This window comes from Narcine bancroftii, chromosome 13 (genome assembly GCF_036971445.1).
Source record: "Narcine bancroftii isolate sNarBan1 chromosome 13, sNarBan1.hap1, whole genome shotgun sequence".
NCBI classification, from domain to species: domain Eukaryota; kingdom Metazoa; phylum Chordata; class Chondrichthyes; order Torpediniformes; family Narcinidae; genus Narcine; species Narcine bancroftii.
Window position 1 is genome coordinate 82,745,278 of NC_091481.1, and position 16,690 is coordinate 82,761,967.

Below are 16,690 nucleotides of genomic sequence, written 5' to 3' on the forward strand. Positions count from 1 at the left end.
TCAGAGATGTTTACTTGTTTGAATAATAGATGCCAGGGAGAGAGTTAACATCTGTAATCCAACCAAGAAACACAGAGTATTGCTGTGTGGAAGAAGAGATATCCAGGAAGATATTGCAAACTGGAATTTGGATGGGATTTGGGTCCTTTGGCACCAATGCATCCTTATACGTCCAAAGGGTTGTGCCAGCTGATCAGTGGGAAGCCATTTATATTAACCCCATCTTGCAATGTTTGCTCCAAATCCTTCTGCAATCAGGCCATTCAGGTGCTCAACTGGACAGGGCATTGGAGAGAAGGCGGGAGAGAGGTTATCGGCAGAGACCACTGGGAAGAGGAGGCAGGGAAGAAGTCAAAATAGGATATAGTAACTAAAGGGTGTCAAGAAGGCAAATGGAACGTTGGCCTTCGTCATGAGAGGGGCTGAATTTAGGAGGAGGGAGGTTCTCCTGCAATTGCACAAGGTCCTGGTGAGGCCGCGTCTGGAGAACTGTGAGTAGTTCTGGTCTCCTGACTTGAGGAAGAGGCAGAGATTGATTCCAGAGATGAGGGGGGTTGGCCTTTGAGGAGAGATTGAGTCGTCTGGGACTGTGCTCGCTGGGGTTTAGAAGAATGAGACGGGATCTTATAGAAATGTATAAAATTAGGAAAGGCCAAGACAAGATAGGGGTAGGTAGGTTATTCCTATTGGAGGGGAGAGACCAGAACTAGGGGATGTCGCCTAAAGATTCAGGGGAGTAGATTTAGGACGGGATGAGGAGGAACTGCTTTTCCCAGAGGGTGGTGAATCTGTGGAATTCGCTGCCCATTGCAGCAGTGGAGGTGACCTCAGTAGATATATTTAAGGTTGGATAGATTTCTACATAGTTGGGGAATTAGGGATATGGGAAAAGGCAGGTGGGTGGAGACGAGCCGATCCCTGGTATCAGATCAGCCATGATCACATTGAATGGCAGAACAGGCTCAACGGGCCGGATGGCCGACTCCTGCTCCCATTTCTTATAGGAACCAACAAACCATGTACCTCCTGGACAGACTTAACCCAATGGCATGAGCGTTTACTTTTCAAATTTTGTTGAGGAAACGAGAGGGGAAGCTCCTGGAAATTGGCGGACTGGTTGGCGACTGCCAAGACAGGTGCTCTACAGGGGTGTATCCCAGTTCTAACATTAGGGGGAGCGAGCAGACAAAAAAGGCACCATGACACGTACCAGTTGGTGAGCCAGTGGTCGAGTGGCGGGCCGTGCTGATTTTTGGTGGCGGGGAGGGGGAGGTGATGGCAGTGGTGTCAGACCAGAGTGTGGGGGGGGGGCTCCCCCTGCAACCCCCCCTCCCCTCCACTGGCTACGCCACTGATGCTTGCCTCCAATTTGTGTCAGTCGAGAGCGAGGAGAGCCTCAATTGGCTTCCGCGCGATTGACACACCGTGCGAGGGACACATCAGGGACCGATTGTCCGCGAGGAAGAGGAGTGAAGCAAAAATTCAGCAGACACCACAGTTGAAACGTGACGCTGGAGAAACTTAGCGGGTCGAACAGCGTTCCTTTATGCAGCAAGGATAACGATACAGAACTGATGTTTCGGGCTTGAGCCTTTCACCAAGGTACAAGAAAAATGATGCCAGGCGCCCAAACAAAATGGTGAGGGGGAGGGGCACAGGCAAGAGGTAATAGGTGGATAAGGGAGGGAGGGGGGATGGCTCTGTGAATGGAGAGGGAGGGGGTGGAGAGCTGGAGGATGAGGAAGAGAGGGAGAGCGGGGAGCGGTCTAGCAGTAATCAGAGCAGCCGATGCTAACGCCAGCAGATTGGAGAGGGCCCAGTCAGAATGTGAGGCGCTGCAACTCCAATTTACGGGTGGCGTTGGTTTGGTAGTAGGCGAGGTCATGGACAGACATGCCGGCGCGGGAGTGGGGCGCAGACTTGAAATGGTTGGCCTCTGGCAGATCCCCATCACTGGTGCGGACAGAGCGAAGGTGCTCAGCCAAGCGGTCTCCCCGTCTGCGTCCAGTCTCTCCGAGGTAGAGGAGACCACAAAGGGAGCGCTGGATGTAGGAGGTGACCCCCGCGGATACAGGCAAAGTGTGGCTTGAACTGGAAGGACGGCTTAGCAGCATGAATGGAGGTGTGAGCACCTTTCCTACAATCAGAGGGGAAGGTTCCAATGAGGCGATTAACGGGAAGGGAGCAGTCCCTCAGGAAGGGGGCAAGGACTAGAGATGGGAAGATGTGGGCTCCTGTGAGGGAGGATACGGGAACACTTTGCCTCACTCCCCTTGCCAAGTCGATCTCCGAGGCGTGGACGGCCAAGGACAATTCACCACCGGACGCCAATGTCCAGAGGTCGGGGTGGGGGTCCTCGTGATCCGCGGTGAATTTGGGAGCACGGGGAAGGCAGATGGCATCTGCTGTGACCTTGCTATCGGGTGCTTTGTGAGCGGTTTTGCAGAGAGAGAGCCCCTCGGAATAAGCCCCATTGTCATTCTAAATACGTCCCATCTGTTCGACGCAGGCAGAGACTGGGATGGAGTGTGCGGGAGGGGGAGGGGAGAGCCGGAGAGCGGGCAGCAAGATTAAAAAAAAGGTCGACGATCACGGAAGGAGGTGGAAAGCCGGGCTTAATGAGGGGGGGGGGGGGGGATCTTCTCCAGGCAGGCCTGCCAGCTGAGGTGGCAAATGTGATGAACACAAGCTTGATTTTAACATTTAAATTTGGACAGGTATATGGATGGGAGGGCAGGTCAGTGGGACGAGGCAGAATAACAGTTCAACACAAACTAGATAGGATGAAGGGCCTGCTTCAGTACTGTAGTGTTCTGTGAGCGCCGCTGGGGGGGGGGATGTGCACATCACTCGACGGGGACAGCTAACTGCATTAACGGTGCGCCATAACCGGTGCGCCCTCCCAGAGTGTTTCAGAAAAGGGCGGACCCTGGGCCAGCGTGCCAGGTGAGGAGGTCAGACCTCTGAGCGTCTCAAAAGAAGAGGGGCGGAGGTGGAAATTCCGGGCCCATCGACGGTGGAGCGGTGGGGATCGAGAGGCCAGGAACACAAGCACACAAAGAGGGCTGGGGAATTTTCACCAGAAAATCTCCACAGCAAGGTTGGCACAGCATTTAAAGTGCCAGCGATTGGGACCGGGGGTTTGAATCCCGTGCTGTCTGTTAGGAGTTTGTACGTTCTCCCCGTGTCTGCGTGGGTTTTCCCCGGGGGCTCCGGTTTCCACCCACCTTCCAAAACGTATCAGGGGTGGTCGGTTAATGGGGTGTGAAATGAGAAGCACAGACTCATGGGCCTGTTTTCGCGCTGTGCGTCTACATTTAAATTTTTTTTAAAATTAAATTTAAATTGGGACTATATGGGCCACATGCAGGCAATTGGCAGTGGCTTGGTTGGCGCGGACAAGAGGGGCACATCCCTGTGATACGGGATTATATAATCATATAAATGGAGGGCTCTGGCACATTTCGATTTTGCATAGAGACCTTGCAGAGAAGAAAACGGTTTTTGGAGCCTGTGGAGCCTTTGGAGCCCTTCCTCATTCAGGGGTTTCAGGGCAGGTACAGAGCACCACAGACACTCACTGTTGAGGTTGAGTTGAAGGGTGTTTTCCTTTGGCTCCCACAGTGCGGGACTCCCTCAGTCCCATCCCTCCCACAGTGGGAGGGGAACAGATACCACCTTGCTGTGTTTTTAAAAAGAATCCAAGAGCCAGTCATTGGAGTTGTCAGTGGAAGTAATCCTTCCAGAGCTGATTTACACACGTCTTTGGTTGTTGTTCCTTGTTGATTCTAAAGCTGGCTGTGTGTGAACGATACAGGCACATTCAGTGGTTTTTACAGCAGGAGGTCCCATCCCCGGAGGCAAAGCGAAAATGCTTCTCTCTCCAAGATCATTATCGATTTCCCTTGCAGGGACATCCCCGACACCAATGGGAAAACCCATTGATGCTCATTTCAGATAGCACCGGGTCGAAAGCCTAATGGTTCCCATCTCTGAGAGTGCGGAGCAGGCAGAAAACTGGGATTGGGAAGAGGACCTATCACAGCAGGAATGGGTAGACGTCTTGGGAATCAGTGGGATGGTCTCGTTCGGGAGACGGTTACAAATTAAAGGGAAGTCCTTTGAAACTGAGGGAGCTTCACATTGTGGGAGTGGCAGGAGGGAGGGAGCTCTGCACTGTGGGAGGGGCAGGAGTGAGGGAGCTCCCCACTGTAGGAGGGGCAGGAGGGAGCTCCGCACTGTGGCAGGGGCAGGAGTGAGGGATCTCCCCACTGTAGGAGGGGCAGGAGGAAGGGAGCTCCCCACTGTGGAGGGGCAAGACTGAGGGAGCTCCACACTGTCAGCGGAACATTACTGAGTGAGGTCTGCACTTGAGAACAGCACTGAGAGGGCACCTGAATTGTACAGAGGTACAGTGAAAATCTTTGTTTTGTATGCTATCCAGGCAGGTCAAGTCACACAGCAGGTAGTTCAATAAGGACATATTCATGTCAGGTGTTCTCCCACAGGAAACTCTCTGCCTCCTGAGTGCAGCGAAGGCCAAGACATTCGAATTATGGTGGAGCGGAGTAACTATTTGAAATGTTCGAGGAATGAAGGGTTATGGGGGAACTGGTGCAGTCAAGGCCAAGGTTCACAATCAGGCAGGACAGGCTTGAAGGGGGAGTGGGCATGGCCTCCTTCTGTTCCGATGGAAATCCCCCACCCCTCCGAATCTGTCTCTTCACCCATCCCCCCCCCACCTGATCCCCTTCGAAGAAGGCTGCGGCTGACGGCCACAGTGAGGGTGGGGAGTTGTGTCGGGGAGGCGGGGAGGTCGTCAACCATGCCAGATGTTAGCCACCCCACGGGGTTGGGGGGGGGGTGGAGGGTAGGGCTGTTGGCCCGACCACAAGCGCCGGCGCCGAGGGCCGTCGCCAGCAAGAGGTGCCGCCGTGTCACGGCACGCACACCCGCCACAACTCCGTGCCCCGCCGCAGGCCGACAATCAACGCAATCTGCGAACCAGGTGGCTGGGTGCAGCAGTTGTCATGGCCACCCTGCAGCAACAACAGCGTGAAGCCTCTTCGTCTCTCCATCCTGCAGTCTGTTGGTGAAAGGGGGAGCGAGAATAATTCACCCACGCACAAGGAGAGAGAGAAAGGCTCTTGTCTTCTTTCACGGGAAGATGAACTTCATCGGGTGGGGGGGAGGGTGATGGGAACCTTTTTTCATTCAGCTGAGTGATTTTTCTCCTATTCTCCTCCTCTGTTTCCCAGCCTGTGGGGTGGGAGGGGAGAAATTTAGTCTGAGTTTTGTCATCGAAATATACAATGAAGTGTCCTGTTAAACTGAAAAGGAGGCAATGCATCATTTAACCGTTTGGTTGCTTGGGATCAGAGGTTTAATCGGATGCCGTGGGTTACGTGAGAGTATATACACAAGGCTGGAGAAACTCAGCCGGTCAAACAGTGCATTTTATGTAGTAAAGGTACATTGCCAACATTACGAGCTTGAGCCCTTCATCAAGGTACAAGCAAAATGTAGGCGGGCGCCCGAACAAAATGGTGGGGGGATTGAGGGAAAGGGGAGGAGCACGGTCCCACAGGTAGGAGGTGGATGAGGGAGGGAGGGTGTACTAGCAAGCAGGGGGAGGCTCTGTGAGTGGAGAGGGAAGGGCTGGAGGATAGGGAGAAGGGGAGGGAGGGAGAACAGGGAGTGGGCCAGCAGAAACTGGAGAGGTCAGTGTTAATGCTGTCTGGTTGGAGAGGACCTGGATGGAAAATTAGGTGTTCCTCCAGTTCACGGGTGGTCTTGGTGGGATATTATATGTCTGCGAGGGAGTGGGGCCGCAGAATTGACATGGCTGAAGACTGGGGGATCCCCGAGACTGAAGCGGACAGAGGGACAGTGCTCAGCGATGCAAGCTCCCAGTCTGCGCCCGGTCTCTTCAACGTAGAGAAGGCCCCAACAGGAGCACCGTATGCAGGAGAAAAATGCTGCTTCATATGGATGGACTGTTGGGGGCCCGGACCGCAGTGAAGGAGGAGGTGTGGGCGCAGGTGCGGCAGAGGGGAAGGTGCTGGGTGAGGGGGGTGGTGGGGTGGAATTGGTGGGGAGGGATGAGTGGGCGAGGGAGTCATGGAGGGAGTGGTCCCTCTGGAAGAAAGAGAGCAGAGAGGGGAAAACGTGTGTGGCGGTGGGATCCTATTGTGGGTGCAGAACATCCGGGGGAATAATGTGTTGGATGCAGAGGCTGGTGGGGAGGTAGGGGAATCCTGGAGATGAGGGGGTGGGGCCAGGGCAGATGAGCGGGAAATGGAAGAGTTGCAGATGAGGGCTGAGTTGATAGTGGTGGAGGGGAAGCCACATTTGTGGAAGAAGGCAGACGTTTTGGAAGATCTGGGCTGGAAGACCTCACCTTGGGAACAGATGCAGCGGAGACATTGAGAGGAGGGGATGGAATCCTTGCAGGGGGCAGGGTGTGAGGAAGTTGTAGGAATTGGAGGGTTTGTCGGTAGAATGCTTGTCTCCTAAGACAGAGAGATCCAGGAAGGGGAGAGCATCGGAGATGGACCAGGTGAGTTGAGGTCGGGGTGGAAGCTGGCCGCGAAGTGAATGAAGTTGGCGAGCTCATTGCAGGTGCATGAGACAGCCCTGATGTGGTCGTCAATGTAGCGGAGGAAGAGTTGAGGTGTGGGCTTGCAAACCTTTCCTGGTCGTGCTAGAGGCTGGCCGTTAAATTTGGATAGTATATTATCTTTATCTGACTGATTACTTGCTGAGACAACGTGGGTTTCTGAGCTTACTCTGGCAGGCCCCTGGTGTCAGTGCTCCATCAGTAGGAGGTGTTAGTGGAAGCCAGTGGCCTTGATGGAGTGATCGTAATCCCACGATGCCTCACTGGATGAGCATTGGCCACTTTAGCGCTGCATCCAGTCATGGTTCCCGCATTTGAGAAGGGTGTGAGGGTCCTGGAAAAGGTGTAGGGTCTCTCCGGAATGGCTCGGCATGGATTTAGCATGTTCTGCCCGCGTGGGTTTCCCCCGGGTGCTCCGGTTTCTTCCCACACCCCAAGGTCGTGGGCACGCTGGATCCAAGATGCCCTCTTTGACCCAGTGGGAGAATCAACCTCCTCAGCCCCATCTGAGGCTGGGACTTGGGGCAGGCACAGGAGACAGAGGCAGGGATGTCGAGGGATAGGTTTAGGACCCAGAAGGTGTAGCAGAGGAGGTGACCCCTCGTCCCCCGCTGGGGGACCTGTGAGGGGCTCAGTGGCTGAGGCTGCAGTCGGCGGGCTCACGGGAACCAGCCGGGATTTGAGAGAGGGCAGGAAGGGCCTCGGGCACCAAGGGCTTCCTGATCGTGTGGGAGGTTTGGACCTGGAGCTCGGGCGGCCAATGGACTGAACGGGAGGCTGCGGGAATCTCTGGAGTGGAATCCACAGACACTCAGCCCACTCACCTTGAAGGAGTTTCTCTTTTTCTCCTCCTGCTAAAAGGTGCGCCGAGCGACACTCATTGCGTTAGGGCAGGCAGAAGGCAATTTTGTGTAATAATACACGTTCTGTACTATTACATGACAGGAATCTTGATGAAATGTGTGGGAATTCATAAAATTAAAACTAGCAGAAAATAATCAATGAAAATATGGGCAAGAATAGGCCATTCTGCCCTTCAAACAGGTAGCCCATATGGATGGCAAGGATGAGTTGGGACAATAGGACATGGAACACTACAGCACAGTACAGGCCGTTTGGCCCTCAATGTTGTGTCGACCCATATATTCCTACCAACATATACTAAATCCTCCCTACCCGGAACCCTCTATTTTTCTTCCATCCATGTGCCTGTCTAAGAGTCTCTTAACTGCCCTTAATGTTCCAGCCTCCACCACCACCCCTGGTAAAAGGCATTCCAGGCCCCACGACTCACTGTGAAAAAAAAACATACCCACAAATGTCTCCCCTAAACTTCACTTTGTATGACGTCCTCTGGTGTTGGCTATTCCTGCCCTGGGAAACAAGTGCTGGCCATCCACCCTGTTTATGCCTCTCATAATCCTGTCAACTGGCAGGAATTTGGCTCTAGCTCTCCCATGCAATAAAGACTTGCATTTCTTTGTCACCTTTCCCATCCTTTCTTATGCTTTTGAAGTGTAGTCAGTGATAGTCAAGTCACACCCAGTAAGATCCCACAAGCGGCATTGGTTGAGGAATAGGTTACCTCTAGCTTGTCACAGATGGCTATTCTGCCCATTGCATCTCATGCCAGCCCACAGCGCAAAGCCAAAAGTCCCACTCCCCCACTTATTCCCCTGATCTCTCTCAGATTCCACCACTCACCGACAGGCAGGGGTCCACTTGCAGTGGGCAGTCAACCTCCCAACCCGCACACCTGCCCGGGATGGGGTCCAGGACACTGGAAGGAAGCCCACGTGATTGCAAGGTGAGCGCGCAAACTCCAAGCAGGCAGGAGCTGGGTCACTGGATCCGAGTGAAACACGGAAGTCTGCAGACACCGTGATTGAAGTAAGAACACAGAATTGGAGAAACTCAGCAGGTCAGACGGCGTCGTTTATGAGCCTGTCATCAAGATACGAACAAGATGGAGGCAGGCGCCCACACAAAATGGTGGTGGGGAGGGGCACAGACCCACAGGCAGGAGGTAATCAGTGGATAAGGGAAGGGAGGACCCACCAGCAAACAGTGGGGTGGGGGGGGGGGAACGGCTCTGTGAGTGGAGAGGGAAGGGGGTGGAGGGAAGGAGACAGCAGGTCGGGGAAGGGTTTGTACCTTGGGTAGGAGGTAGTACCGTCCAGTGCGGGGATGGGATACAATGAGGTAGGAGGCCATTGATTATCTTGAGGAGGAGGTCACTTGATCTGTGGAGACGGGAGTTCAGCTCGAGACCAGAACTCAGGGGTTTGAGCTCACGCTTTTAAATAGATCTTCAGTCATAATCTGTCATTATAAGACCAAAGTTCTGCTGTCCATGCCACTATTGAAAACAGTCCATCATTAAATCCAAGCTCTCATTAAGATTATGGTCATATCCCCTAACCTGATCCCTGACTCAGTGTCTATTTCTTTTCAACCCACGTTGGGTTGCTTTATGACATGTAACGAACCATTGATATCATATTTTATTTTAACCATGTGCAGAATTAAAATTTTCAACACATCATGTTCTTCCTTGGGAGTTTGCGGAGGTCCAGTATGACATCAGAAACCCTGGCAAATTTCTACACAGGCGTGGGCTGGCCGCTGCATCACACTCCGGTGCGAGCCCTGTGAGCAGAAAGTGGACGTCGCAGGCAAAACCGCTCCCCCCCCCCCCCCACCCCACCGAAAACATCTACAGGCAACGCTGTTTTTATGTTTAAAGAAAATTACTTTTGTCTAAGTAACCATTCGTCCGGTGAATTTCTATTGCTGCTGGGTTTTGGGATCCTCTGGGCTCGTAAAAGTTACCCTTTTATAGTTAATTGTAACAAGGAAACATTTGTTGCCATCACTGTCATGTTACATTTAGCTTCATAATGTCTGAAACAGAAGTTTGATTGGGAATTATCCTGTTACAAGTGATACATATTGGTCATGTCACTGCAACACGTTACATTTAGCAATTATTGCTTGTACCGACTGTAATGAGGGATACATTTATCATTGTATCAATCCCTGTAAGTATTTTTGGAGTTGTAACATTTTCGGGCGATATTGCATGGCATTCTTCTCTGTACCACGTGTATCGCTTCGCGTTGTTCTCTCCGTCCAATCCAGGATGCAACAATTAGCACCTGGATCTCCCGGTCTTCAACCCATCCCTTACTCGCCTCGCGACAGAAGCAGGAATCTTTTAATAGGCTATTAAGTCATCACAAAATTGTGGGCCGAAGGGGCTGTACTGTACTGCAGATTTCTATGTTCTACGTGCAATACGAGATTTATTGCACCGTGGTCTTCTTCATCTGGATGTATATGTACAGTCAGATTTTTAATTTTGAAAAACATTTATACTGGAAAACCCTCATTATCCAGAATTCAAGCAATTGCCCTCAAAAATTGTGGAAAATGTATATGATTTTTAAAAAATACAGAGGTTTAAAATTGGCACACTGTAGAGTGCGTCAAAAGAACCAAAGACTTGTTGATCCAAACTAAAAGACTGGAGCAGATCACAAGTAGATCGACCAGTCCAGAATGACCTGGTCTGGCTAGGAGCCATCCTTTAAGACCTGTCAGTACGTGTGGCTACACTCTCAGCCAATCACAGTCATCCTACACTACCATCTGTACACATTGGTGATAGAATCTGTCCTATCACACACACCCTAGTGGTCAGTTTGCCAAAAATCGCTAAACGAATCTCAAGCAACTGGCAAATTCACTTATCCGGCATCTACCAATCCCCATAGGTTCCGGATACCAGGGGTTTTACTCTAGAAGTCAATTCCGGCCACTAAACCCGTACTGCCCTAATAACCAACAGCTTTGAAAGAAACTGGAGCACCCTGGGTACGTACAAACTCCTTACGGACCCGGGTTGATGGCTGTAATGGTGCCTGATAACCCAACTTGAACTTTTTCCTCGCCTCGTCTCCTGACCAGACTGTCTGAACTTTATTCTCCAGCTCAGAAAAAAACATCCTCTTTCTTTCACAATCTCTCTCTCTCTCCCCCCTTTCTCCCTCTCCCTTTCTCTCCTCTCTCTTTTCCCCTTTCCCCCTCTCCACCTCTCGCTCCCCCTCTCCCTCTCTCTTTCCCCCTTCCTCTCTCTCCACTCTCTCTCCCTTCCTTCTCTCTCTCCCCTCCCTCTCTCCCATCTCTCCCACTGTCTCTCCCCTTTCCCTCACCCTCACTCCCCTCTTCCCCTTTCCCTCCCCCTCTCTCCCCCTTTCCCTCTCTCCCCCTCTTCCCCTTCCCCCTCTCTCACCCCTCTCTCCCTCTCCCTCTCTCCCCCTTCTCTCCCCCTCTCTCACCCCCTTTCCCTCTCTCCTTCCTCCCCTCTCCCCCTTTCCCCCTCTCCCTCTCTTCCCCTTCCCTCTCTCACCCCTCTCTCCCTCTCCCTCTCTCCCCCTTCTCTCCCTCTCTCTCTCCCCCTCTCTCACCTCCTCTCCCTCTCTTCCCCTTTCCTTCTCTCCCCCTCTCTCCCTCTCTCTCCCCCCTCCCCATTCCCTCTCCCCATTCCCTCTCTCCCCTCTCTCCCTCTCTCTCCCTCCCTCCCTCTCTCCCTCTCTCTCCCTCTACCCCTTTCCCTCTCTCTCCCCCTCTCTCACCCCTCTCCCCTCTCTCCCCTTTCCCTCTCTCCCCCCTCTCCCCATTCTCTCTCTCTCCCCTCTCTCCCTCTCTCTCCCTCCCTCCCCCTCTCCCTCTCTCCCCTCTCTCTCTCCCTCTACCCCTTTCCCTCTCTCTCCCTCTCTCACCCCTCTCCCCTCTCTCTCCCCTTTCCCTCTCTCCCCCTCTCCCCTTTCCCTCTCTCCCTCTCTCTTCCCCTCTCCTTTTCTCCCCCCTCTCCCCCTTTCCCCTTTCCCTCTCTCTGCATCTCCTCTGTTACCACCTCTTGAGCAATTTTGCAAGTTTCGCTGAGTTCTCTCATTCTTCTAAACTCCAGAGAATACTTTCCTACCAAATGTTTCATGAGTTAAACTGCATAGATGGTTGTAGTGAACATTGTAACGAGTGTTGCTTTGAGCCTGGACCTGAGATAAAAAGCTATGCTGAGTGATTCGAAGAGGCTTGCATTAAATTGCTTAACAAATGGTTCAGACATTTGTGACAATGAGTGTCAAAATAGCTGAAGAAATGGCGGTGCTGCCGGTGTGGTCCTGCGGAGGGTGGGGAGCAGAGACGTTGTGCTCCCGCGGGGTCCAACCGCCTGGTCCATCAGCTCCGTACGGGATTTAAGTGGCCCGTTAAGGGAGCCAATCGTGGCTTTTAATTTAAAATTCCGTGACTGCGGCCCGAGATGGTGGCGCCCTCGAGGGGGTTACAGATTCTGGGGATAGCGGAGGACCGGCGCAGGGTACCAGATAACCAGGGAGACTATCCCCCCACCGTCTGGGAAGGAGGAGCAGAGGAGACGACCCAGAGGGTCAGTGATCACGGCAGAGGACCAGCAAAGAGTTCTGCACCTGGAGAAATGCACAGGCTGTTGGTGACACAAGGCGAGGAACACACACGGGTGGCTGGTGACTGGTGGACATTGGCTTAAAACTGGCTGAATGAGTATCGCAACTGGGACATGAGAGGGTGCTGAAGTGTTCCTAATCGTATGGGAGGTTCATATTGGGAACTCGGGTCGCCAACGGGTTGGACTGGACTCCGTGAGGCTGCATGAGCCCTGGAGGGGAATCCATGGACACTCGTTGACTATGGGGGGGTGGGGGGGGATGACTCTCTTTTGCTTCTCTTTCTCTGACTCTAGGGGGCGCTTCAGACAATTTCTGCCATGGGTGAATCTGTCTGCAAAAGGCAATTTCATGTAATATTATTCTGTTTTATTACATGACAATAAATTGAATCTTAAATACAATGGGCAATAAAAATTTTACTTCCTCAACACTTTTGGGTGTATTTTATGGATTTTGGGCCTCTGATCACAAAAATCCCCTTAAAATGTTTTTATCATGTACCGTTCTTTCGATATAACTTATTTTTGTGATTTCCTGTCACATTTTAAGTCTTCTAGTATCTTGCGCACAAAGCGAGCTGTTTTGGTCAGTCCAAACGTGCCTGGGAACGCACTCAGTTGTTGCTTTAGGCCTGCGAAAGCTTAGTCAGGGTAGATGCAGGTGGGCTCCAAAAGCAGCTCACAGGTACAGATGCTGTGCATTACGTTGAAATAGATAATACTTCAAGCATATCAAACCATGAAGAGCAACGTGTCGTTGAAAATTCATTCTCTGCATTCGCACTCGGATGCCTTCCCCGCTGATCTCGGTGCAGCCGGTGACGAACACGGTGAAAGGTGTTAGCAGGACACTGTGACCGTGGAAAAGCGGCATCAGGGGAATTGGAATCCATCAGTGCCGGCCAACTATCATTGGACACTGACACCAAGAGGCATCAGATGCCGAGTGCGAACGAAAACCAGCGGCGAAACATCTTTAGGACAGTTGAACTAGCGTAACGTGTCAGCGTCTTGATGTGATCAAACGTCCTACATTCAATCAAAGTTAATGTTTCTCCAACTTCGTACGTGATGCAGAAAATCTGAGATGATCTTTGTGTCCAGCTTGACGCTGTCTAATATAAACCCCCAATTTGTTTTCACTTTTGAAAAAATGTGTTGGCCGAAAAACAGGGTGAGCTATAGGTGGAGCAGCACTGCCATCTGGTGGCTAATAGTCAGACTGCAGCACCACTTGGGGCCCATTGAAAGAACTCAAGCCAATGGAGGAAAATTGCCAGGGCAGGCGGGGAAATTGTAGTTAAAAACATAGAAATACTGGAGGAACTCAGCAGGTCTGGCAGCGTCCAGAGGAGGTAAAGATATATGACCGATGTTTCGGCAACCTGGAAATATGTTTACAGGTCTGATGTTTTGCCTGCATGATTAGTGTGGAGGAGGGTGCAACATTATTACGGGGGCGGGGGGGGGGGTGAGGTTTGGGCCTAATGTTCCACTAGGTTTGGGCCTAATGTTCCACTCACCCAGGGGAAGTGCACTCAGCGCACTCCTCTCCTGGTGTAGTGATCGCCGCGTGGCACTGTCTGGCTTGGCCAGGCAGGAGGTCACTGCAAATGGCCTCTCTTACATGACTGCGCCTGTAGCAACACCTTCTCATCGGTGCCCCCCTGTTTTTAATGAGTCTGCTGCGTCATGAGTGGCCGGCAGTGTAACCGGATGGGTGGGCTGGGCTCGTTAGCCTGGGTTGGCACCCAGGCTAAGAGAGGAAAGCTCTGAGTCCAAACCCAGGCGAATTGGGTTTGTTAGCTTCGCCAAGCCATCTGTCGAGGAGGACCCTCCGACGTAACACCTACGACCCGAGCACCTGGATGTCGCCATCCCAGCATGCTGGGCCATGGCAGATAAACCCCAGGTGTAAAGGGTGGGGCCAGTACTGCGCACACTCCGCCCCCCCGAAAAAAATCCACAGTGCAGGCTCGAAGGACGTGCGCATGTCTACAATCCTTCCTAAATCTTCATCCACGAAGCCAAGCCATCAGGGTCCCGGGTTCAACCACCTTCTCTTTGTTTACTGCACAGTTGGGGTAGCAGTCATCGCCACACTGTAACAGCCGGGGACCGGGATTCGAAACTCCGCGCTGTCCGTAAGGAGTTTGTACATCCTCCCCGTGTCTGCATGGGTTTTCCCCGGGGGGGGGGGGGGTCCGGTTTCCTCCCACTATTCAAGGCTGTAGGTTAATGGGGAGTAAATTGGGCGACGTGGACTCGTGGGTTGGAAGGGCCTGTTACCATGCAAATGTAAATTTTAAAATTTTAAAGAAAGTCTCAATGAAAAATCTACTCAAGGGTGGTCAGAGAGAAAGGGCTGGGATCTTTTTCTTTCTTATTCATTTTCCCCTCTCTATATTTTGCTGGAATATACGACCCGGACTATGATGTATGGACATGTAGAGAGGATGTGAACAGGCTCTTCCCCCTGAGGGTAGGGGAGATTGGAACAAGGGGTCATAAGTTAAGGGTTGGGGGGAAAACTTTAGGAGTAGTATAAGAGGATGCTTCTTCACTCAGAGAGTGGGGGCTGAGTGGAATGATCTTCCAGAAGAGGTAATTGCGGCAGGGTCAATTCTGTCATTTAAGAAGAGGTTGGATGAGTATCTGGATGTGAGGAGGTTGGAGGGTTATGGGCGAGGGAGTGGGTAGGTGGAATTGGTGGAGTTTCACGTAAATCGGTGCAGACTAGAAGGGCCAAGAGGGCCCGTTTCCGTACTGTAAATTGTTAAATGGTCTTGATACCGAGTGTTTAATGGTCAAGTCTAACATTTCACAGTGGATTTTCATTGTTTTTTTAAAATTTGAATTGGTTGAAAACGAATAAAAATAATTTAAAGGGAAAAGAAGGAATCAAACCAAAACATTGGTTATTTACTGTATATTTTGGCGTAGAAGTCGACCCCCATTTTTCGGACTGCCTGGGCCCAACCTAAATTTTTTTTTAAACTAGCCAATCACAAGTGACAAAGCCATAAGTTAAAAGAAAATCCTTGGCCTACCGGGCAGGAGTGGCAACATCATGCTCCCGGTGGGAGGAGGATCCTCCGCTTACCAGGGATGTGTGGCGGCCCTCGGGGCCCCAGGTAGGAGCGGTTATGGCGGCACCCAGTGGTGGGGAGCCGCGGTGGGGAGGTGCTTCCGGCATCGACTGGTACGCAGAATTGACGTCGGTCTGGATTTTTTTGGGGTGAATTTAAGGTCTCTGGCGTGTAAGTCGACCCCCCCCCCCCATACTTTTTGAGAATTTTTTTTAGGGTTTCACAACTCGACCTATGTCCTGAAATATACTGCCAAGGGCTGCCGTGAGACTTGCTGAGTTCCATCTCTGTGTTTTAACAGGAAAATCAGTGCATCCTTTGGAAGTAAAGGGTAACCAACGTTTCCCTGGACCTGCTGCATTTCTCCATCACGTTTGCGTGTTGAACTCGATCCCAGCATCTGCAGATTTTATAGTTTAACTAGAAAATTGGAGCAGGAAAGGTCAGCAGGCCCTTCAAGTGTGCCCCACCATCCGAAATGATCACAGCTCTCTCTCCGTACCCCTCCAAACTCGATGTGTTAAATACATCGGACAGTCATTTGTTTTCAAACCGTGTTTTTTTTTTCCCCTGAAAATAAATTGGGGGTTGCGATGGATGACTTCCAGCCGAACACAAAGATAATTTCAGATATGGCTGCATCACGTAGGAAGTTGGAGATTGACCTCCGATGCATTTCACTGCAGCAGCCGTACCCACACCATGATGCAGCCGGCCAGCACGCTCTCGATAGAAGTAGTTTAAAGAGAGTGATGGGTGCCTGGAACAGGCTGCCTGGGGTGGAAGCCAATACAATGGTAGCGCTTAAGAGGCTGCCAGATTGAGGCAGGAATAGTGGGATAGGGATCAGGTGCAGGCAGCAGAGTTCTATTTTAATTTGGGATCATGTGCAGCTCAGACATTGTGGGCCGAAGGGCCTCTTCCTGTGCTGTAGTTTTACATTCTGAGGACGTGACCTGCAACATTCTCTCTCCGTCCTGTTCTCTCGCCCTCTCTCCCTCCCTGTGCTCCTCTCTCTCCGTCTCATTCTTTCTCCCTCCCCCCCTCTCTCTCTCTCATCCTTCTCCCCTCTCTGTTCTCACCCTATTTCCTTTTCCTGTCTGTTTCGTTCTCTCCCTCCCTCTCCATTGATGCTGCCTGAAGCATTGAAGTTCAGAATATATTCAAATGATCCTGGCGAATAGACGCTGGAAAACTGGAGCACAAGCAAAGTGCTGGAGGAGGTCAGTGGGTCAGGGACATCCACATCAGCTAAAAGGCATTTGACGTTTCAGTCTGAATCCTGTTGTCAGAACCCGCAGGAAACAAGGCAGATGATGAAGTTGCCCTAGTTCCTCCTGGCCCTTCTCTCTGGGACTTCTGTGCTGTGTCTTAACTGTCATATGAGATGTCACATGATGAATTCCTTCAGCAGAGTGGCGCAGCGGAAGCGTGCTGGGCCCATAACCCAGAGGTCGATGGATCGAAACCATCCTCTGCTATTCATTTCGT

The 16,690-nt window shown here is 51.8% G+C and overlaps 1 non-coding gene across 1 annotated transcript; it reads left to right on the forward strand.

The window, feature by feature from the left end:
• The first annotated feature begins 16,608 nt into the window (after nt 1-16,608).
• trnam-cau (transfer RNA methionine (anticodon CAU)) lies at nt 16,609-16,680 on the forward strand. The gene has a single exon. It is a non-coding gene; the product is annotated as a tRNA-Met (tRNA).
• Nucleotides 16,681-16,690: the final 10 nt, after the last annotated feature.